The sequence below is a fragment of the Schistocerca piceifrons genome, unplaced genomic scaffold (genome assembly GCF_021461385.2).
Source record: "Schistocerca piceifrons isolate TAMUIC-IGC-003096 unplaced genomic scaffold, iqSchPice1.1 HiC_scaffold_1684, whole genome shotgun sequence".
Taxonomy (NCBI): Eukaryota; Metazoa; Arthropoda; class Insecta; order Orthoptera; family Acrididae; genus Schistocerca; species Schistocerca piceifrons.
Genome location: NW_025727550.1, coordinates 22935 through 41811, shown reverse-complemented (window position 1 = coordinate 41811; position 18877 = coordinate 22935). Strand labels below are relative to the sequence as shown.

Sequence of the window (18877 nt, the reverse complement as noted above, 5' to 3'; positions counted from 1 at the left end):
GTGGCCGAGCAGCTGGAGGAGAGATGCCTTCCTTGGTGGCAGCTCCCTGCAGAGTGCGCAAGAGCACAGTGGCCGCGCCGCCGTTGTCGGTGGACGACATGCAATTGCCGAGCCACGGAGAACACGTTTCTTTGCGATGTGCACCCGCCTCGTAGCAGAAAACGCGAGCAGTGGCTCTGTGGCGCAACGGATAACGCGTCTGACTACGGGTCCGAAGATTCCAGGTTCGAATCCTGGCAGGGTCGGCATTTTGTTAGTTGCGGGCGCGTAGCTAGGCAGTGGATTCGAACGACTCCACCTTCGTGGAGTGCAATGTTAATCCTGAGCATCTCGCAGCTGCATCTCGAGACGATCGCGGTAAATATCGCTTGGTGCAAGCGTCAGCGTAGCGTCAGTCGAGCAAAGTCGAGACAAGTCAAGCTGGGAGATGCTACACAGTTAATTAAACGGTAGGCGACGCAGACAACGCTTTTCCAAGTGTCCCATGTCACGCACCGAAGAGCGCGCTTCTCTCCGCACAGCAGAGTGGCGCAGTGGAAGCGTGCTGGGCCCATAACCCAGAGGTCCGTGGATCGAAACCACGCTCTGCTAAAATTATTCTTTTTCTTGGGTGCTTCGAGCTCGATCATTAATCTTGGGGTGCGCTGATTCAGCGTCGACAGCAAACCCTGTGAGTTGTGAAACGACGACGTCGTGTGCAGAATACGAGAAACACTTCCTAAGACGCAGACTTTCTTACGATTTTTTAGCAATTACATTCCTTGATCACAACGGTAATGCTTTTTCGGGCCACACGTGCAACCTTCGCGATATAAAAATCGCATCTCCCCGGCGGGGAATCGAACCCCGGTGTCCCGCGTGACAGGCGGGGGTACTAACCACTATACTACCGAGGAACACGCGGTCGTTGACTGCAGTGCACGCACATTTATGGTCTCTCAGGTACGTGATACATCTCAAATCTAGCGTCCCGATGCTTCCATAGTCAGCTGCTACGAAATAAAAGTATGCCCCAGGTGAGGCTCGAACTCACAACCCCGGCATTGCTCACGGCTACTGCCTTATAAGTACCGTGCGCTAACCAATTGCGCCACTGGGGCTACAGCAGAGTGCTTACAGTTAGCGGTATTCACTTTGATGCCAACCTGTTGTGGCTACAGACCCGTCATACGACCGTCACCTGCGGCCATACTACGACTTTAGCACCTGTCTACGAATGCTTCACACGATTCTTGTTTTATATGCTACACTTACAAGCATGTCAACCGCTTGTCATCACCGAAAAAATGCAAAAAAACGGGCGCCTGGCATTCCGCTACCTGTCCAACAGCGACGGCAGATGTGTGGCAAGCTCTAAGCTGTGCAGGCGCTCCGTGGCCGAGCAGCTGGAGGAGAGATGCCTTCCTTGGTGGCAGCTCCCTGCAGAGTGCGGAAGACCAGAGTGGCCGCGCCGACGTTGTCAGTGGATGGCATGCAATTGCCGAGCCACGGAGAACACGTTGCTTTGCGATGTGCACCCGCCTCGTAGCAGAAAACGCGAACGGTGGCCCTGTGGCGCAACGGATAACGCGTCTGACTACGGATCGGAAGATTCCAGGTTCGAATCCTGGCAGGGTCGGCATTTTGTTAGTTGCGGGCGCGTAGCTAGGCAGTGCATTCGAATGTCTCCACCTTCGTGGAGTGCAATGTTAATCCTGAGCATCTCGCAGCTGCATCTCGAGACGATCGCGGTAAATATCGCTTGGTGCAAGCGTCAGCGTAGCGTCAGTCGAGCAAAGTCGAGACAAGTCAAGCTGGGAGATGCTACACAGTTAATTAAACGGTAGGCGACGCAGACAACGCTTTTCCAAGTGTCCCATGTCACGCTCCGAAGAGCGCGCCTCTTTCCGCACAGCAGAGTGGCGCAGTGGAAGCGTGCTGGGCCCATAACCCAGAGGTCCGTGGATCGAAACCACGCTCTGCTAAAATTATTCTTTTTCTTGGGTGCTTCGAGCTCGATCATTAATCTTGGGGTGCGCTGATTCAGCGTCGACAGCAAACCCTGTGAGTTGTGAAACGACGACGTCGTGTGCAGAATACGAGAAACACTTCCTAAGACGCAGACTTTCTTACGATTTTTTAGCAATTACATTCCTTGATCACAACGGTAATGCTTTTTCGGGCCACACGTGCAACCTTCGCGATATAAAAATCGCATCTCCCCGGCGGGGAATCGAACCCCGGTCTCCCGCGTGACAGGCGGGGATACTAACCACTATACTACCGAGGAACACGCGGTCGTTGACTGCAGTGCACGCACATTTATGGTCTCTCAGGTACGTGATACATCTCAAATCTAGCGTCCCGATGCTTCCATAGTCAGCTGCTACGAAATAAAAGTATGCCCCAGGTGAGGCTCGAACTCACAACCCCGGCATTGCTCACGGCTACTGCCTTATAAGTACCGTGCGCTAACCAATTGCGCCACTGGGGCTACAGCAGAGTGCTTACAGTTAGCGGTATTCACCTGCGGCCATACTGAGACTTTAGCACCTGTCTACGAATGCTTCACACGATTCTTGTGTCATATGCTACACTTACAAGCGTATCAACCGCTTGTCATCACCGAAAAAATGCAGAAAAACGCGCACCTTGCATTCTGCTACCTGTCCAGCAGCGACGGCAGATGTGTGGCAAGCTCTAAGCTATGCAGGCGCATCGTGGCCGAGCAGCTGGAGGAGAGATGCCTTCCTTGGTGGCAGCTCCCTGCAGAGTGCGCAAGAGCACAGTGGCCGCGCCGCCGTTGTCGGTGGACGACATGCAATTGCCGAGCCACGGAGAACACGTTTCTTTGCGATGTGCACCCGCCTCGTAGCAGAAAACGCGAGCAGTGGCTCTGTGGCGCAACGGATAACGCGTCTGACTACGGGTCCGAAGATTCCAGGTTCGAATCCTGGCAGGGTCGGCATTTTGTTAGTTGCGGGCGCGTAGCTAGGCAGTGGATTCGAACGACTCCACCTTCGTGGAGTGCAATGTTAATCCTGAGCATCTCGCAGCTGCATCTCGAGACGATCGCGGTAAATATCGCTTGGTGCAAGCGTCAGCGTAGCGTCAGTCGAGCAAAGTCGAGACAAGTCAAGCTGGGAGATGCTACACAGTTAATTAAACGGTAGGCGACGCAGACAACGCTTTTCCAAGTGTCCCATGTCACGCACCGAAGAGCGCGCTTCTCTCCGCACAGCAGAGTGGCGCAGTGGAAGCGTGCTGGGCCCATAACCCAGAGGTCCGTGGATCGAAACCACGCTCTGCTAAAATTATTCTTTTTCTTGGGTGCTTCGAGCTCGATCATTAATCTTGGGGTGCGCTGATTCAGCGTCGACAGCAAACCCTGTGAGTTGTGAAACGACGACGTCGTGTGCAGAATACGAGAAACACTTCCTAAGACGCAGACTTTCTTACGATTTTTTAGCAATTACATTCCTTGATCACAACGGTAATGCTTTTTCGGGCCACACGTGCAACCTTCGCGATATAAAAATCGCATCTCCCCGGCGGGGAATCGAACCCCGGTCTCCCGCGTGACAGGCGGGGATACTAACCACTATACTACCGAGGAACACGCGGTCGTTGACTGCAGTGCACGCACATTTATGGTCTCTCAGGTACGTGATACATCTCAAATCTAGCGTCCCGATGCTTCCATAGTCAGCTGCTACGAAATAAAAGTATGCCCCAGGTGAGGCTCGAACTCACAACCCCGGCATTGCTCACGGCTACTGCCTTATAAGTACCGTGCGCTAACCAATTGCGCCACTGGGGCTACAGCACAGTGCTTACAGTTAGCGGTATTCACTTTGATGCCAACCTGTTGTGGCTACAGACCCGTCATACGACCGTCACCTGCGGCCATACTACGACTTTAGCACCTGTCTACGAATGCTTCACACGATTCTTGTTTTATATGCTACACTTACAAGCATGTCAACCGCTTGTCATCACCGAAAAAATGCAAAAAAACGGGCGCCTGGCATTCCGCTACCTGTCCAACAGCGACGGCAGATGTGTGGCAAGCTCTAAGCTGTGCAGGCGCTCCGTGGCCGAGCAGCTGGAGGAGAGATGCCTTCCTTGGTGGCAGCTCCCTGCAGAGTGCGGAAGACCAGAGTGGCCGCGCCGACGTTGTCAGTGGATGGCATGCAATTGCCGAGCCACGGAGAACACGTTGCTTTGCGATGTGCACCCGCCTCGTAGCAGAAAACGCGAACGGTGGCCCTGTGGCGCAACGGATAACGCGTCTGACTACGGATCAGAAGATTCCAGGTTCGAATCCTGGCAGGGTCGGCATTTTGTTAGTTGCGGGCGCGTAGCTAGGCAGTGCATTCGAATGTCTCCACCTTCGTGGAGTGCAATGTTAATCCTGAGCATCTCGCAGCTGCATCTCGAGACGATCGCGGTAAATATCGCTTGGTGCAAGCGTCAGCGTAGCGTCAGTCGAGCAAAGTCGAGACAAGTCAAGCTGGGAGATGCTACACAGTTAATTAAACGGTAGGCGACGCAGACAACGCTTTTCCAAGTGTCCCATGTCACGCACCGAAGAGCGCGCTTCTCTCCGCACAGCAGAGTGGCGCAGTGGAAGCGTGCTGGGCCCATAACCCAGAGGTCCGTGGATCGAAACCACGCTCTGCTAAAATTATTCTTTTTCTTGGGTGCTTCGAGCTCGATCATTAATCTTGGGGTGCGCTGATTCAGCGTCGACAGCAAACCCTGTGAGTTGTGAAACGACGACGTCGTGTGCAGAATACGAGAAACACTTCCTAAGACGCAGACTTTCTTACGATTTTTTAGCAATTACATTCCTTGATCACAACGGTAATGCTTTTTCGGGCCACACGTGCAACCTTCGCGATATAAAAATCGCATCTCCCCGGCGGGGAATCGAACCCCGGTGTCCCGCGTGACAGGCGGGGGTACTAACCACTATACTACCGAGGAACACGCGGTCGTTGACTGCAGTGCACGCACATTTATGGTCTCTCAGGTACGTGATACATCTCAAATCTAGCGTCCCGATGCTTCCATAGTCAGCTGCTACGAAATAAAAGTATGCCCCAGGTGAGGCTCGAACTCACAACCCCGGCATTGCTCACGGCTACTGCCTTATAAGTACCGTGCGCTAACCAATTGCGCCACTGGGGCTACAGCAGAGTGCTTACAGTTAGCGGTATTCACTTTGATGCCAACCTGTTGTGGCTACAGACCCGTCATACGACCGTCACCTGCGGCCATACTACGACTTTAGCACCTGTCTACGAATGCTTCACACGATTCTTGTTTTATATGCTACACTTACAAGCATGTCAACCGCTTGTCATCACCGAAAAAATGCAAAAAAACGGGCGCCTGGCATTCCGCTACCTGTCCAACAGCGACGGCAGATGTGTGGCAAGCTCTAAGCTGTGCAGGCGCTCCGTGGCCGAGCAGCTGGAGGAGAGATGCCTTCCTTGGTGGCAGCTCCCTGCAGAGTGCGGAAGACCAGAGTGGCCGCGCCGACGTTGTCAGTGGATGGCATGCAATTGCCGAGCCACGGAGAACACGTTGCTTTGCGATGTGCACCCGCCTCGTAGCAGAAAACGCGAACGGTGGCCCTGTGGCGCAACGGATAACGCGTCTGACTACGGATCGGAAGATTCCAGGTTCGAATCCTGGCAGGGTCGGCATTTTGTTAGTTGCGGGCGCGTAGCTAGGCAGTGCATTCGAATGTCTCCACCTTCGTGGAGTGCAATGTTAATCCTGAGCATCTCGCAGCTGCATCTCGAGACGATCGCGGTAAATATCGCTTGGTGCAAGCGTCAGCGTAGCGTCAGTCGAGCAAAGTCGAGACAAGTCAAGCTGGGAGATGCTACACAGTTAATTAAACGGTAGGCGACGCAGACAACGCTTTTCCAAGTGTCCCATGTCACGCTCCGAAGAGCGCGCCTCTTTCCGCACAGCAGAGTGGCGCAGTGGAAGCGTGCTGGGCCCATAACCCAGAGGTCCGTGGATCGAAACCACGCTCTGCTAAAATTATTCTTTTTCTTGGGTGCTTCGAGCTCGATCATTAATCTTGGGGTGCGCTGATTCAGCGTCGACAGCAAACCCTGTGAGTTGTGAAACGACGACGTCGTGTGCAGAATACGAGAAACACTTCCTAAGACGCAGACTTTCTTACGATTTTTTAGCAATTACATTCCTTGATCACAACGGTAATGCTTTTTCGGGCCACACGTGCAACCTTCGCGATATAAAAATCGCATCTCCCCGGCGGGGAATCGAACCCCGGTGTCCCGCGTGACAGGCGGGGGTACTAACCACTATACTACCGAGGAACACGCGGTCGTTGACTGCAGTGCACGCACATTTATGGTCTCTCAGGTACGTGATACATCTCAAATCTAGCGTCCCGATGCTTCCATAGTCAGCTGCTACGAAATAAAAGTATGCCCCAGGTGAGGCTCGAACTCACAACCCCGGCATTGCTCACGGCTACTGCCTTATAAGTACCGTGCGCTAACCAATTGCGCCACTGGGGCTACAGCAGAGTGCTTACAGTTAGCGGTATTCACTTTGATGCCAACCTGTTGTGGCTACAGACCCGTCATACGACCGTCACCTGCGGCCATACTACGACTTTAGCACCTGTCTACGAATGCTTCACACGATTCTTGTTTTATATGCTACACTTACAAGCATGTCAACCGCTTGTCATCACCGAAAAAATGCAAAAAAACGGGCGCCTGGCATTCCGCTACCTGTCCAACAGCGACGGCAGATGTGTGGCAAGCTCTAAGCTGTGCAGGCGCTCCGTGGCCGAGCAGCTGGAGGAGAGATGCCTTCCTTGGTGGCAGCTCCCTGCAGAGTGCGGAAGACCAGAGTGGCCGCGCCGACGTTGTCAGTGGATGGCATGCAATTGCCGAGCCACGGAGAACACGTTGCTTTGCGATGTGCACCCGCCTCGTAGCAGAAAACGCGAACGGTGGCCCTGTGGCGCAACGGATAACGCGTCTGACTACGGATCGGAAGATTCCAGGTTCGAATCCTGGCAGGGTCGGCATTTTGTTAGTTGCGGGCGCGTAGCTAGGCAGTGCATTCGAATGTCTCCACCTTCGTGGAGTGCAATGTTAATCCTGAGCATCTCGCAGCTGCATCTCGAGACGATCGCGGTAAATATCGCTTGGTGCAAGCGTCAGCGTAGCGTCAGTCGAGCAAAGTCGAGACAAGTCAAGCTGGGAGATGCTACACAGTTAATTAAACGGTAGGCGACGCAGACAACGCTTTTCCAAGTGTCCCATGTCACGCTCCGAAGAGCGCGCCTCTTTCCGCACAGCAGAGTGGCGCAGTGGAAGCGTGCTCGGCCCATAACCCAGAGGTCCGTGGATCGAAACCACGCTCTGCTAAAATTATTCTTTTTCTTGGGTGCTTCGAGCTCGATCATTAATCTTGGGGTGCGCTGATTCAGCGTCGACAGCAAACCCTGTGAGTTGTGAAACGACGACGTCGTGTGCAGAATACGAGAAACACTTCCTAAGACGCAGACTTTCTTACGATTTTTTAGCAATTACATTCCTTGATCACAACGGTAATGCTTTTTCGGGCCACACGTGCAACCTTCGCGATATAAAAATCGCATCTGCCCGGCGGGGAATCGAACCCCGGTCTCCCGCGTGACAGGCGGGGATACTAACCACTATACTACCGAGGAACACGCGGTCGTTGACTGCAGTGCACGCACATTTATGGTCTCTCAGGTACGTGATACATCTCAAATCTAGCGTCCCGATGCTTCCATAGTCAGCTGCTACGAAATAAAAGTATGCCCCAGGTGAGGCTCGAACTCACAACCCCGGCATTGCTCACGGCTACTGCCTTATAAGTACCGTGCGCTAACCAATTGCGCCACTGGGGCTACAGCAGAGTGCTTACAGTTAGCGGTATTCACCTGCGGCCATACTGAGACTTTAGCACCTGTCTACGAATGCTTCACACGATTCTTGTGTCATATGCTACACTTACAAGCGTATCAACCGCTTGTCATCACCGAAAAAATGCAGAAAAACGCGCACCTTGCATTCTGCTACCTGTCCAGCAGCGACGGCAGATGTGTGGCAAGCTCTAAGCTATGCAGGCGCATCGTGGCCGAGCAGCTGGAGGAGAGATGCCTTCCTTGGTGGCAGCTCCCTGCAGAGTGCGCAAGAGCACAGTGGCCGCGCCGCCGTTGTCGGTGGACGACATGCAATTGCCGAGCCACGGAGAACACGTTTCTTTGCGATGTGCACCCGCCTCGTAGCAGAAAACGCGAGCAGTGGCTCTGTGGCGCAACGGATAACGCGTCTGACTACGGGTCCGAAGATTCCAGGTTCGAATCCTGGCAGGGTCGGCATTTTGTTAGTTGCGGGCGCGTAGCTAGGCAGTGGATTCGAACGACTCCACCTTCGTGGAGTGCAATGTTAATCCTGAGCATCTCGCAGCTGCATCTCGAGACGATCGCGGTAAATATCGCTTGGTGCAAGCGTCAGCGTAGCGTCAGTCGAGCAAAGTCGAGACAAGTCAAGCTGGGAGATGCTACACAGTTAATTAAACGGTAGGCGACGCAGACAACGCTTTTCCAAGTGTCCCATGTCACGCACCGAAGAGCGCGCTTCTCTCCGCACAGCAGAGTGGCGCAGTGGAAGCGTGCTGGGCCCATAACCCAGAGGTCCGTGGATCGAAACCACGCTCTGCTAAAATTATTCTTTTTCTTGGGTGCTTCGAGCTCGATCATTAATCTTGGGGTGCGCTGATTCAGCGTCGACAGCAAACCCTGTGAGTTGTGAAACGACGACGTCGTGTGCAGAATACGAGAAACACTTCCTAAGACGCAGACTTTCTTACGATTTTTTAGCAATTACATTCCTTGATCACAACGGTAATGCTTTTTCGGGCCACACGTGCAACCTTCGCGATATAAAAATCGCATCTCCCCGGCGGGGAATCGAACCCCGGTCTCCCGCGTGACAGGCGGGGATACTAACCACTATACTACCGAGGAACACGCGGTCGTTGACTGCAGTGCACGCACATTTATGGTCTCTCAGGTACGTGATACATCTCAAATCTAGCGTCCCGATGCTTCCATAGTCAGCTGCTACGAAATAAAAGTATGCCCCAGGTGAGGCTCGAACTCACAACCCCGGCATTGCTCACGGCTACTGCCTTATAAGTACCGTGCGCTAACCAATTGCGCCACTGGGGCTACAGCACAGTGCTTACAGTTAGCGGTATTCACTTTGATGCCAACCTGTTGTGGCTACAGACCCGTCATACGACCGTCACCTGCGGCCATACTACGACTTTAGCACCTGTCTACGAATGCTTCACACGATTCTTGTTTTATATGCTACACTTACAAGCATGTCAACCGCTTGTCATCACCGAAAAAATGCAAAAAAACGGGCGCCTGGCATTCCGCTACCTGTCCAACAGCGACGGCAGATGTGTGGCAAGCTCTAAGCTGTGCAGGCGCTCCGTGGCCGAGCAGCTGGAGGAGAGATGCCTTCCTTGGTGGCAGCTCCCTGCAGAGTGCGGAAGACCAGAGTGGCCGCGCCGACGTTGTCAGTGGATGGCATGCAATTGCCGAGCCACGGAGAACACGTTGCTTTGCGATGTGCACCCGCCTCGTAGCAGAAAACGCGAACGGTGGCCCTGTGGCGCAACGGATAACGCGTCTGACTACGGATCAGAAGATTCCAGGTTCGAATCCTGGCAGGGTCGGCATTTTGTTAGTTGCGGGCGCGTAGCTAGGCAGTGCATTCGAATGTCTCCACCTTCGTGGAGTGCAATGTTAATCCTGAGCATCTCGCAGCTGCATCTCGAGACGATCGCGGTAAATATCGCTTGGTGCAAGCGTCAGCGTAGCGTCAGTCGAGCAAAGTCGAGACAAGTCAAGCTGGGAGATGCTACACAGTTAATTAAACGGTAGGCGACGCAGACAACGCTTTTCCAAGTGTCCCATGTCACGCACCGAAGAGCGCGCTTCTCTCCGCACAGCAGAGTGGCGCAGTGGAAGCGTGCTGGGCCCATAACCCAGAGGTCCGTGGATCGAAACCACGCTCTGCTAAAATTATTCTTTTTCTTGGGTGCTTCGAGCTCGATCATTAATCTTGGGGTGCGCTGATTCAGCGTCGACAGCAAACCCTGTGAGTTGTGAAACGACGACGTCGTGTGCAGAATACGAGAAACACTTCCTAAGACGCAGACTTTCTTACGATTTTTTAGCAATTACATTCCTTGATCACAACGGTAATGCTTTTTCGGGCCACACGTGCAACCTTCGCGATATAAAAATCGCATCTCCCCGGCGGGGAATCGAACCCCGGTGTCCCGCGTGACAGGCGGGGGTACTAACCACTATACTACCGAGGAACACGCGGTCGTTGACTGCAGTGCACGCACATTTATGGTCTCTCAGGTACGTGATACATCTCAAATCTAGCGTCCCGATGCTTCCATAGTCAGCTGCTACGAAATAAAAGTATGCCCCAGGTGAGGCTCGAACTCACAACCCCGGCATTGCTCACGGCTACTGCCTTATAAGTACCGTGCGCTAACCAATTGCGCCACTGGGGCTACAGCAGAGTGCTTACAGTTAGCGGTATTCACTTTGATGCCAACCTGTTGTGGCTACAGACCCGTCATACGACCGTCACCTGCGGCCATACTACGACTTTAGCACCTGTCTACGAATGCTTCACACGATTCTTGTTTTATATGCTACACTTACAAGCATGTCAACCGCTTGTCATCACCGAAAAAATGCAAAAAAACGGGCGCCTGGCATTCCGCTACCTGTCCAACAGCGACGGCAGATGTGTGGCAAGCTCTAAGCTGTGCAGGCGCTCCGTGGCCGAGCAGCTGGAGGAGAGATGCCTTCCTTGGTGGCAGCTCCCTGCAGAGTGCGGAAGACCAGAGTGGCCGCGCCGACGTTGTCAGTGGATGGCATGCAATTGCCGAGCCACGGAGAACACGTTGCTTTGCGATGTGCACCCGCCTCGTAGCAGAAAACGCGAACGGTGGCCCTGTGGCGCAACGGATAACGCGTCTGACTACGGATCGGAAGATTCCAGGTTCGAATCCTGGCAGGGTCGGCATTTTGTTAGTTGCGGGCGCGTAGCTAGGCAGTGCATTCGAATGTCTCCACCTTCGTGGAGTGCAATGTTAATCCTGAGCATCTCGCAGCTGCATCTCGAGACGATCGCGGTAAATATCGCTTGGTGCAAGCGTCAGCGTAGCGTCAGTCGAGCAAAGTCGAGACAAGTCAAGCTGGGAGATGCTACACAGTTAATTAAACGGTAGGCGACGCAGACAACGCTTTTCCAAGTGTCCCATGTCACGCTCCGAAGAGCGCGCCTCTTTCCGCACAGCAGAGTGGCGCAGTGGAAGCGTGCTGGGCCCATAACCCAGAGGTCCGTGGATCGAAACCACGCTCTGCTAAAATTATTCTTTTTCTTGGGTGCTTCGAGCTCGATCATTAATCTTGGGGTGCGCTGATTCAGCGTCGACAGCAAACCCTGTGAGTTGTGAAACGACGACGTCGTGTGCAGAATACGAGAAACACTTCCTAAGACGCAGACTTTCTTACGATTTTTTAGCAATTACATTCCTTGATCACAACGGTAATGCTTTTTCGGGCCACACGTGCAACCTTCGCGATATAAAAATCGCATCTGCCCGGCGGGGAATCGAACCCCGGTCTCCCGCGTGACAGGCGGGGATACTAACCACTATACTACCGAGGAACACGCGGTCGTTGACTGCAGTGCACGCACATTTATGGTCTCTCAGGTACGTGATACATCTCAAATCTAGCGTCCCGATGCTTCCATAGTCAGCTGCTACGAAATAAAAGTATGCCCCAGGTGAGGCTCGAACTCACAACCCCGGCATTGCTCACGGCTACTGCCTTATAAGTACCGTGCGCTAACCAATTGCGCCACTGGGGCTACAGCAGAGTGCTTACAGTTAGCGGTATTCACCTGCGGCCATACTGAGACTTTAGCACCTGTCTACGAATGCTTCACACGATTCTTGTGTCATATGCTACACTTACAAGCGTATCAACCGCTTGTCATCACCGAAAAAATGCAGAAAAACGCGCACCTTGCATTCTGCTACCTGTCCAGCAGCGACGGCAGATGTGTGGCAAGCTCTAAGCTATGCAGGCGCATCGTGGCCGAGCAGCTGGAGGAGAGATGCCTTCCTTGGTGGCAGCTCCCTGCAGAGTGCGCAAGAGCACAGTGGCCGCGCCGCCGTTGTCGGTGGACGACATGCAATTGCCGAGCCACGGAGAACACGTTTCTTTGCGATGTGCACCCGCCTCGTAGCAGAAAACGCGAGCAGTGGCTCTGTGGCGCAACGGATAACGCGTCTGACTACGGGTCCGAAGATTCCAGGTTCGAATCCTGGCAGGGTCGGCATTTTGTTAGTTGCGGGCGCGTAGCTAGGCAGTGGATTCGAACGACTCCACCTTCGTGGAGTGCAATGTTAATCCTGAGCATCTCGCAGCTGCATCTCGAGACGATCGCGGTAAATATCGCTTGGTGCAAGCGTCAGCGTAGCGTCAGTCGAGCAAAGTCGAGACAAGTCAAGCTGGGAGATGCTACACAGTTAATTAAACGGTAGGCGACGCAGACAACGCTTTTCCAAGTGTCCCATGTCACGCACCGAAGAGCGCGCTTCTCTCCGCACAGCAGAGTGGCGCAGTGGAAGCGTGCTGGGCCCATAACCCAGAGGTCCGTGGATCGAAACCACGCTCTGCTAAAATTATTCTTTTTCTTGGGTGCTTCGAGCTCGATCATTAATCTTGGGGTGCGCTGATTCAGCGTCGACAGCAAACCCTGTGAGTTGTGAAACGACGACGTCGTGTGCAGAATACGAGAAACACTTCCTAAGACGCAGACTTTCTTACGATTTTTTAGCAATTACATTCCTTGATCACAACGGTAATGCTTTTTCGGGCCACACGTGCAACCTTCGCGATATAAAAATCGCATCTCCCCGGCGGGGAATCGAACCCCGGTCTCCCGCGTGACAGGCGGGGATACTAACCACTATACTACCGAGGAACACGCGGTCGTTGACTGCAGTGCACGCACATTTATGGTCTCTCAGGTACGTGATACATCTCAAATCTAGCGTCCCGATGCTTCCATAGTCAGCTGCTACGAAATAAAAGTATGCCCCAGGTGAGGCTCGAACTCACAACCCCGGCATTGCTCACGGCTACTGCCTTATAAGTACCGTGCGCTAACCAATTGCGCCACTGGGGCTACAGCAGAGTGCTTACAGTTAGCGGTATTCACTTTGATGCCAACCTGTTGTGGCTACAGACCCGTCATACGACCGTCACCTGCGGCCATACTACGACTTTAGCACCTGTCTACGAATGCTTCACACGATTCTTGTTTTATATGCTACACTTACAAGCATGTCAACCGCTTGTCATCACCGAAAAAATGCAAAAAAACGGGCGCCTGGCATTCCGCTACCTGTCCAACAGCGACGGCAGATGTGTGGCAAGCTCTAAGCTGTGCAGGCGCTCCGTGGCCGAGCAGCTGGAGGAGAGATGCCTTCCTTGGTGGCAGCTCCCTGCAGAGTGCGGAAGACCAGAGTGGCCGCGCCGACGTTGTCAGTGGATGGCATGCAATTGCCGAGCCACGGAGAACACGTTGCTTTGCGATGTGCACCCGCCTCGTAGCAGAAAACGCGAACGGTGGCCCTGTGGCGCAACGGATAACGCGTCTGACTACGGATCAGAAGATTCCAGGTTCGAATCCTGGCAGGGTCGGCATTTTGTTAGTTGCGGGCGCGTAGCTAGGCAGTGCATTCGAATGTCTCCACCTTCGTGGAGTGCAATGTTAATCCTGAGCATCTCGCAGCTGCATCTCGAGACGATCGCGGTAAATATCGCTTGGTGCAAGCGTCAGCGTAGCGTCAGTCGAGCAAAGTCGAGACAAGTCAAGCTGGGAGATGCTACACAGTTAATTAAACGGTAGGCGACGCAGACAACGCTTTTCCAAGTGTCCCATGTCACGCACCGAAGAGCGCGCTTCTCTCCGCACAGCAGAGTGGCGCAGTGGAAGCGTGCTGGGCCCATAACCCAGAGGTCCGTGGATCGAAACCACGCTCTGCTAAAATTATTCTTTTTCTTGGGTGCTTCGAGCTCGATCATTAATCTTGGGGTGCGCTGATTCAGCGTCGACAGCAAACCCTGTGAGTTGTGAAACGACGACGTCGTGTGCAGAATACGAGAAACACTTCCTAAGACGCAGACTTTCTTACGATTTTTTAGCAATTACATTCCTTGATCACAACGGTAATGCTTTTTCGGGCCACACGTGCAACCTTCGCGATATAAAAATCGCATCTCCCCGGCGGGGAATCGAACCCCGGTGTCCCGCGTGACAGGCGGGGGTACTAACCACTATACTACCGAGGAACACGCGGTCGTTGACTGCAGTGCACGCACATTTATGGTCTCTCAGGTACGTGATACATCTCAAATCTAGCGTCCCGATGCTTCCATAGTCAGCTGCTACGAAATAAAAGTATGCCCCAGGTGAGGCTCGAACTCACAACCCCGGCATTGCTCACGGCTACTGCCTTATAAGTACCGTGCGCTAACCAATTGCGCCACTGGGGCTACAGCAGAGTGCTTACAGTTAGCGGTATTCACTTTGATGCCAACCTGTTGTGGCTACAGACCCGTCATACGACCGTCACCTGCGGCCATACTACGACTTTAGCACCTGTCTACGAATGCTTCACACGATTCTTGTTTTATATGCTACACTTACAAGCATGTCAACCGCTTGTCATCACCGAAAAAATGCAAAAAAACGGGCGCCTGGCATTCCGCTACCTGTCCAACAGCGACGGCAGATGTGTGGCAAGCTCTAAGCTGTGCAGGCGCTCCGTGGCCGAGCAGCTGGAGGAGAGATGCCTTCCTTGGTGGCAGCTCCCTGCAGAGTGCGGAAGACCAGAGTGGCCGCGCCGACGTTGTCAGTGGATGGCATGCAATTGCCGAGCCACGGAGAACACGTTGCTTTGCGATGTGCACCCGCCTCGTAGCAGAAAACGCGAACGGTGGCCCTGTGGCGCAACGGATAACGCGTCTGACTACGGATCGGAAGATTCCAGGTTCGAATCCTGGCAGGGTCGGCATTTTGTTAGTTGCGGGCGCGTAGCTAGGCAGTGCATTCGAATGTCTCCACCTTCGTGGAGTGCAATGTTAATCCTGAGCATCTCGCAGCTGCATCTCGAGACGATCGCGGTAAATATCGCTTGGTGCAAGCGTCAGCGTAGCGTCAGTCGAGCAAAGTCGAGACAAGTCAAGCTGGGAGATGCTACACAGTTAATTAAACGGTAGGCGACGCAGACAACGCTTTTCCAAGTGTCCCATGTCACGCTCCGAAGAGCGCGCCTCTTTCCGCACAGCAGAGTGGCGCAGTGGAAGCGTGCTGGGCCCATAACCCAGAGGTCCGTGGATCGAAACCACGCTCTGCTAAAATTATTCTTTTTCTTGGGTGCTTCGAGCTCGATCATTAATCTTGGGGTGCGCTGATTCAGCGTCGACAGCAAACCCTGTGAGTTGTGAAACGACGACGTCGTGTGCAGAATACGAGAAACACTTCCTAAGACGCAGACTTTCTTACGATTTTTTAGCAATTACATTCCTTGATCACAACGGTAATGCTTTTTCGGGCCACACGTGCAACCTTCGCGATATAAAAATCGCATCTCCCCGGCGGGGAATCGAACCCCGGTCTCCCGCGTGACAGGCGGGGATACTAACCACTATACTACCGAGGAACACGCGGTCGTTGACTGCAGTGCACGCACATTTATGGTCTCTCAGGTACGTGATACATCTCAAATCTAGCGTCCCGATGCTTCCATAGTCAGCTGCTACGAAATAAAAGTATGCCCCAGGTGAGGCTCGAACTCACAACCCCGGCATTGCTCACGGCTACTGCCTTATAAGTACCGTGCGCTAACCAATTGCGCCACTGGGGCTACAGCAGAGTGCTTACAGTTAGCGGTATTCACCTGCGGCCATACTGAGACTTTAGCACCTGTCTACGAATGCTTCACACGATTCTTGTGTCATATGCTACACTTACAAGCGTATCAACCGCTTGTCATCACCGAAAAAATGCAGAAAAACGCGCACCTTGCATTCTGCTACCTGTCCAGCAGCGACGGCAGATGTGTGGCAAGCTCTAAGCTATGCAGGCGCATCGTGGCCGAGCAGCTGGAGGAGAGATGCCTTCCTTGGTGGCAGCTCCCTGCAGAGTGCGCAAGAGCACAGTGGCCGCGCCGCCGTTGTCGGTGGACGACATGCAATTGCCGAGCCACGGAGAACACGTTTCTTTGCGATGTGCACCCGCCTCGTAGCAGAAAACGCGAGCAGTGGCTCTGTGGCGCAACGGATAACGCGTCTGACTACGGGTCCGAAGATTCCAGGTTCGAATCCTGGCAGGGTCGGCATTTTGTTAGTTGCGGGCGCGTAGCTAGGCAGTGGATTCGAACGACTCCACCTTCGTGGAGTGCAATGTTAATCCTGAGCATCTCGCAGCTGCATCTCGAGACGATCGCGGTAAATATCGCTTGGTGCAAGCGTCAGCGTAGCGTCAGTCGAGCAAAGTCGAGACAAGTCAAGCTGGGAGATGCTACACAGTTAATTAAACGGTAGGCGACGCAGACAACGCTTTTCCAAGTGTCCCATGTCACGCACCGAAGAGCGCGCTTCTCTCCGCACAGCAGAGTGGCGCAGTGGAAGCGTGCTGGGCCCATAACCCAGAGGTCCGTGGATCGAAACCACGCTCTGCTAAAATTATTCTTTTTCTTGGGTGCTTCGAGCTCGATCATTAATCTTGGGGTGCGCTGATTCAGCGTCGACAGCAAACCCTGTGAGTTGTGAAACGACGACGTCGTGTGCAGAATACGAGAAACACTTCCTAAGACGCAGACTTTCTTACGATTTTTTAGCAATTACATTCCTTGATCACAACGGTAATGCTTTTTCGGGCCACACGTGCAACCTTCGCGATATAAAAATCGCATCTCCCCGGCGGGGAATCGAACCCCGGTGTCCCGCGTGACAGGCGGGGGTACTAACCACTATACTACCGAGGAACACGCGGTCGTTGACTGCAGTGCACGCACATTTATGGTCTCTCAGGTACGTGATACATCTCAAATCTAGCGTCCCGATGCTTCCATAGTCAGCTGCTACGAAATAAAAGTATGCCCCAGGTGAGGCTCGAACTCACAACCCCGGCATTGCTCACGGCTACTGCCTTATAAGTACCGTGCGCTAACCAATTGCGCCACTGGGGCTACAGCAGAGTGCTTACAGTTAGCGGTATTCACTTTGATGCCAACCTGTTGTGGCTACAGACCCGTCATACGACCGTCACCTGCGGCCATACTACGACTTTAGCACCTGTCTACGAATGCTTCACACGATTCTTGTTTTATATGCTACACTTACAAGCATGTCAACCGCTTGTCATCACCGAAAAAATGCAAAAAAACGGGCGCCTGGCATTCCGCTACCTGTCCAACAGCGACGGCAGATGTGTGGCAAGCTCTAAGCTGTGCAGGCGCTCCGTGGCCGAGCAGCTGGAGGAGAGATGCCTTCCTTGGTGGCAGCTCCCTGCAGAGTGCGGAAGACCAGAGTGGCCGCGCCGACGTTGTCAGTGGATGGCATGCAATTGCCGAGCCACGGAGAACACGTTGCTTTGCGATGTGCACCCGCCTCGTAGCAGAAAACGCGAACGGTGGCCCTGTGGCGCAACGGATAACGCGTCTGACTACGGATCGGAAGATTCCAGGTTCGAATCCTGGCAGGGTCGGCATTTTGTTAGTTGCGGGCGCGTAGCTAGGCAGTGCATTCGAATGTCTCCACCTTCGTGGAGTGCAATGTTAATCCTGAGCATCTCGCAGCTGCATCTCGAGACGATCGCGGTAAATATCGCTTGGTGCAAGCGTCAGCGTAGCGTCAGTCGAGCAAAGTCGAGACAAGTCAAGCTGGGAGATGCTACACAGTTAATTAAACGGTAGGCGACGCAGACAACGCTTTTCCAAGTGTCCCATGTCACGCTCCGAAGAGCGCGCCTCTTTCCGCACAGCAGAGTGGCGCAGTGGAAGCGTGCTGGGCCCATAACCCAGAGGTCCGTGGATCGAAACCACGCTCTGCTAAAATTATTCTTTTTCTTGGGTGCTTCGAGCTCGATCATTAATCTTGGGGTGCGCTGATTCAGCGTCGACAGCAAACCCTGTGAGTTGTGAAACGACGACGTCGTGTGCAGAATACGAGAAACACTTCCTAAGACGCAGACTTTCTTACGATTTTTTAGCAATTACATTCCTTGATCACAACGGTAATGCTTTTTCGGGCCACACGTGCAACCTTCGCGATATAAAAATCGCATCTCCCCGGCGGGGAATCGAACCCCGGTCTCCCGCGTGACAGGCGGGGATACTAACCACTATACTACCGAGGAACACGCGGTCGTTGACTGCAGTGCACGCACATTTATGGTCTCTCAGGTACGTGATACATCTCAAATCTAGCGTCCCGATGCTTCCATAGTCAGCTGCTACGAAATAAAAGTATGCCCCAGGTGAGGCTCGAACTCACAACCCCGGCATTGCTCACGGCTACTGCCTTATAAGTACCGTGCGCTAACCAATTGCGCCACTGGGGCTACAGCAGAGTGCTTACAGTTAGCGGTATTCACCTGCGGCCATACTGAGACTTTAGCACCTGTCTACGAATGCTTCACACGATTCTTGTGTCATATGCTACACTTACAAGCGTATC

The 18877-nt window shown here is 53.4% G+C and overlaps 50 non-coding genes across 50 annotated transcripts; 22 read left to right on the top strand and 28 right to left on the bottom strand.

Moving 5' to 3' along the window:
- The first annotated feature begins 519 nt into the window (after positions 1-519).
- Positions 520-591, top strand: Trnam-cau. The gene has a single exon. It is a non-coding gene; the product is annotated as a tRNA-Met (tRNA).
- Positions 592-824: 233 nt separating this feature from the next.
- Trnad-guc lies at positions 825-896 on the bottom strand. Its single transcript has one exon. It is a non-coding gene; the product is annotated as a tRNA-Asp (tRNA).
- A 112-nt stretch (positions 897-1008) lies between these two features.
- On the bottom strand, positions 1009-1100 carry Trnai-uau. The gene is given in 2 exon segments: positions 1009-1044; positions 1063-1100. It is a non-coding gene; the product is annotated as a tRNA-Ile (tRNA).
- Positions 1101-1545: 445 nt separating this feature from the next.
- Trnar-acg lies at positions 1546-1618 on the top strand. Its single transcript has one exon. It is a non-coding gene; the product is annotated as a tRNA-Arg (tRNA).
- A 274-nt stretch (positions 1619-1892) lies between these two features.
- Positions 1893-1964, top strand: Trnam-cau. Its single transcript has one exon. It is a non-coding gene; the product is annotated as a tRNA-Met (tRNA).
- Positions 1965-2197: 233 nt separating this feature from the next.
- On the bottom strand, positions 2198-2269 carry Trnad-guc. The gene has a single exon. It is a non-coding gene; the product is annotated as a tRNA-Asp (tRNA).
- A 112-nt stretch (positions 2270-2381) lies between these two features.
- On the bottom strand, positions 2382-2473 carry Trnai-uau. The gene is given in 2 exon segments: positions 2382-2417; positions 2436-2473. It is a non-coding gene; the product is annotated as a tRNA-Ile (tRNA).
- Positions 2474-3218: 745 nt separating this feature from the next.
- Positions 3219-3290, top strand: Trnam-cau. The gene has a single exon. It is a non-coding gene; the product is annotated as a tRNA-Met (tRNA).
- Positions 3291-3523: 233 nt separating this feature from the next.
- Trnad-guc lies at positions 3524-3595 on the bottom strand. The gene has a single exon. It is a non-coding gene; the product is annotated as a tRNA-Asp (tRNA).
- A 112-nt stretch (positions 3596-3707) lies between these two features.
- Trnai-uau lies at positions 3708-3799 on the bottom strand. The gene is given in 2 exon segments: positions 3708-3743; positions 3762-3799. It is a non-coding gene; the product is annotated as a tRNA-Ile (tRNA).
- Positions 3800-4244: 445 nt separating this feature from the next.
- Positions 4245-4317, top strand: Trnar-acg. Its single transcript has one exon. It is a non-coding gene; the product is annotated as a tRNA-Arg (tRNA).
- Positions 4318-4591: 274 nt separating this feature from the next.
- On the top strand, positions 4592-4663 carry Trnam-cau. Its single transcript has one exon. It is a non-coding gene; the product is annotated as a tRNA-Met (tRNA).
- A 233-nt stretch (positions 4664-4896) lies between these two features.
- Trnad-guc lies at positions 4897-4968 on the bottom strand. The gene has a single exon. It is a non-coding gene; the product is annotated as a tRNA-Asp (tRNA).
- A 112-nt stretch (positions 4969-5080) lies between these two features.
- Trnai-uau lies at positions 5081-5172 on the bottom strand. Its single transcript is given in 2 exon segments — positions 5081-5116; positions 5135-5172. It is a non-coding gene; the product is annotated as a tRNA-Ile (tRNA).
- Positions 5173-5617: 445 nt separating this feature from the next.
- Positions 5618-5690, top strand: Trnar-acg. The gene has a single exon. It is a non-coding gene; the product is annotated as a tRNA-Arg (tRNA).
- A 274-nt stretch (positions 5691-5964) lies between these two features.
- Positions 5965-6036, top strand: Trnam-cau. The gene has a single exon. It is a non-coding gene; the product is annotated as a tRNA-Met (tRNA).
- A 233-nt stretch (positions 6037-6269) lies between these two features.
- On the bottom strand, positions 6270-6341 carry Trnad-guc. Its single transcript has one exon. It is a non-coding gene; the product is annotated as a tRNA-Asp (tRNA).
- A 112-nt stretch (positions 6342-6453) lies between these two features.
- On the bottom strand, positions 6454-6545 carry Trnai-uau. The gene is given in 2 exon segments: positions 6454-6489; positions 6508-6545. It is a non-coding gene; the product is annotated as a tRNA-Ile (tRNA).
- Positions 6546-6990: 445 nt separating this feature from the next.
- Trnar-acg lies at positions 6991-7063 on the top strand. The gene has a single exon. It is a non-coding gene; the product is annotated as a tRNA-Arg (tRNA).
- A 579-nt stretch (positions 7064-7642) lies between these two features.
- Trnad-guc lies at positions 7643-7714 on the bottom strand. Its single transcript has one exon. It is a non-coding gene; the product is annotated as a tRNA-Asp (tRNA).
- A 112-nt stretch (positions 7715-7826) lies between these two features.
- Trnai-uau lies at positions 7827-7918 on the bottom strand. The gene is given in 2 exon segments: positions 7827-7862; positions 7881-7918. It is a non-coding gene; the product is annotated as a tRNA-Ile (tRNA).
- Positions 7919-8663: 745 nt separating this feature from the next.
- Trnam-cau lies at positions 8664-8735 on the top strand. Its single transcript has one exon. It is a non-coding gene; the product is annotated as a tRNA-Met (tRNA).
- Positions 8736-8968: 233 nt separating this feature from the next.
- On the bottom strand, positions 8969-9040 carry Trnad-guc. The gene has a single exon. It is a non-coding gene; the product is annotated as a tRNA-Asp (tRNA).
- A 112-nt stretch (positions 9041-9152) lies between these two features.
- On the bottom strand, positions 9153-9244 carry Trnai-uau. The gene is given in 2 exon segments: positions 9153-9188; positions 9207-9244. It is a non-coding gene; the product is annotated as a tRNA-Ile (tRNA).
- A 445-nt stretch (positions 9245-9689) lies between these two features.
- Trnar-acg lies at positions 9690-9762 on the top strand. Its single transcript has one exon. It is a non-coding gene; the product is annotated as a tRNA-Arg (tRNA).
- A 274-nt stretch (positions 9763-10036) lies between these two features.
- Trnam-cau lies at positions 10037-10108 on the top strand. The gene has a single exon. It is a non-coding gene; the product is annotated as a tRNA-Met (tRNA).
- Positions 10109-10341: 233 nt separating this feature from the next.
- On the bottom strand, positions 10342-10413 carry Trnad-guc. The gene has a single exon. It is a non-coding gene; the product is annotated as a tRNA-Asp (tRNA).
- Positions 10414-10525: 112 nt separating this feature from the next.
- On the bottom strand, positions 10526-10617 carry Trnai-uau. Its single transcript is given in 2 exon segments — positions 10526-10561; positions 10580-10617. It is a non-coding gene; the product is annotated as a tRNA-Ile (tRNA).
- Positions 10618-11062: 445 nt separating this feature from the next.
- Trnar-acg lies at positions 11063-11135 on the top strand. The gene has a single exon. It is a non-coding gene; the product is annotated as a tRNA-Arg (tRNA).
- Positions 11136-11409: 274 nt separating this feature from the next.
- Positions 11410-11481, top strand: Trnam-cau. Its single transcript has one exon. It is a non-coding gene; the product is annotated as a tRNA-Met (tRNA).
- Positions 11482-11714: 233 nt separating this feature from the next.
- On the bottom strand, positions 11715-11786 carry Trnad-guc. The gene has a single exon. It is a non-coding gene; the product is annotated as a tRNA-Asp (tRNA).
- A 112-nt stretch (positions 11787-11898) lies between these two features.
- Positions 11899-11990, bottom strand: Trnai-uau. The gene is given in 2 exon segments: positions 11899-11934; positions 11953-11990. It is a non-coding gene; the product is annotated as a tRNA-Ile (tRNA).
- Positions 11991-12735: 745 nt separating this feature from the next.
- On the top strand, positions 12736-12807 carry Trnam-cau. Its single transcript has one exon. It is a non-coding gene; the product is annotated as a tRNA-Met (tRNA).
- A 233-nt stretch (positions 12808-13040) lies between these two features.
- Trnad-guc lies at positions 13041-13112 on the bottom strand. Its single transcript has one exon. It is a non-coding gene; the product is annotated as a tRNA-Asp (tRNA).
- A 112-nt stretch (positions 13113-13224) lies between these two features.
- Trnai-uau lies at positions 13225-13316 on the bottom strand. The gene is given in 2 exon segments: positions 13225-13260; positions 13279-13316. It is a non-coding gene; the product is annotated as a tRNA-Ile (tRNA).
- Positions 13317-13761: 445 nt separating this feature from the next.
- Trnar-acg lies at positions 13762-13834 on the top strand. Its single transcript has one exon. It is a non-coding gene; the product is annotated as a tRNA-Arg (tRNA).
- A 274-nt stretch (positions 13835-14108) lies between these two features.
- Trnam-cau lies at positions 14109-14180 on the top strand. Its single transcript has one exon. It is a non-coding gene; the product is annotated as a tRNA-Met (tRNA).
- A 233-nt stretch (positions 14181-14413) lies between these two features.
- Trnad-guc lies at positions 14414-14485 on the bottom strand. The gene has a single exon. It is a non-coding gene; the product is annotated as a tRNA-Asp (tRNA).
- Positions 14486-14597: 112 nt separating this feature from the next.
- Trnai-uau lies at positions 14598-14689 on the bottom strand. Its single transcript is given in 2 exon segments — positions 14598-14633; positions 14652-14689. It is a non-coding gene; the product is annotated as a tRNA-Ile (tRNA).
- Positions 14690-15134: 445 nt separating this feature from the next.
- On the top strand, positions 15135-15207 carry Trnar-acg. Its single transcript has one exon. It is a non-coding gene; the product is annotated as a tRNA-Arg (tRNA).
- A 274-nt stretch (positions 15208-15481) lies between these two features.
- On the top strand, positions 15482-15553 carry Trnam-cau. The gene has a single exon. It is a non-coding gene; the product is annotated as a tRNA-Met (tRNA).
- A 233-nt stretch (positions 15554-15786) lies between these two features.
- Positions 15787-15858, bottom strand: Trnad-guc. Its single transcript has one exon. It is a non-coding gene; the product is annotated as a tRNA-Asp (tRNA).
- Positions 15859-15970: 112 nt separating this feature from the next.
- Trnai-uau lies at positions 15971-16062 on the bottom strand. The gene is given in 2 exon segments: positions 15971-16006; positions 16025-16062. It is a non-coding gene; the product is annotated as a tRNA-Ile (tRNA).
- Positions 16063-16807: 745 nt separating this feature from the next.
- Positions 16808-16879, top strand: Trnam-cau. The gene has a single exon. It is a non-coding gene; the product is annotated as a tRNA-Met (tRNA).
- Positions 16880-17112: 233 nt separating this feature from the next.
- Trnad-guc lies at positions 17113-17184 on the bottom strand. The gene has a single exon. It is a non-coding gene; the product is annotated as a tRNA-Asp (tRNA).
- A 112-nt stretch (positions 17185-17296) lies between these two features.
- On the bottom strand, positions 17297-17388 carry Trnai-uau. The gene is given in 2 exon segments: positions 17297-17332; positions 17351-17388. It is a non-coding gene; the product is annotated as a tRNA-Ile (tRNA).
- A 445-nt stretch (positions 17389-17833) lies between these two features.
- Positions 17834-17906, top strand: Trnar-acg. The gene has a single exon. It is a non-coding gene; the product is annotated as a tRNA-Arg (tRNA).
- A 274-nt stretch (positions 17907-18180) lies between these two features.
- Trnam-cau lies at positions 18181-18252 on the top strand. The gene has a single exon. It is a non-coding gene; the product is annotated as a tRNA-Met (tRNA).
- A 233-nt stretch (positions 18253-18485) lies between these two features.
- Trnad-guc lies at positions 18486-18557 on the bottom strand. Its single transcript has one exon. It is a non-coding gene; the product is annotated as a tRNA-Asp (tRNA).
- A 112-nt stretch (positions 18558-18669) lies between these two features.
- Positions 18670-18761, bottom strand: Trnai-uau. The gene is given in 2 exon segments: positions 18670-18705; positions 18724-18761. It is a non-coding gene; the product is annotated as a tRNA-Ile (tRNA).
- Between the last annotated feature and the right edge of the window lie 116 nt (positions 18762-18877).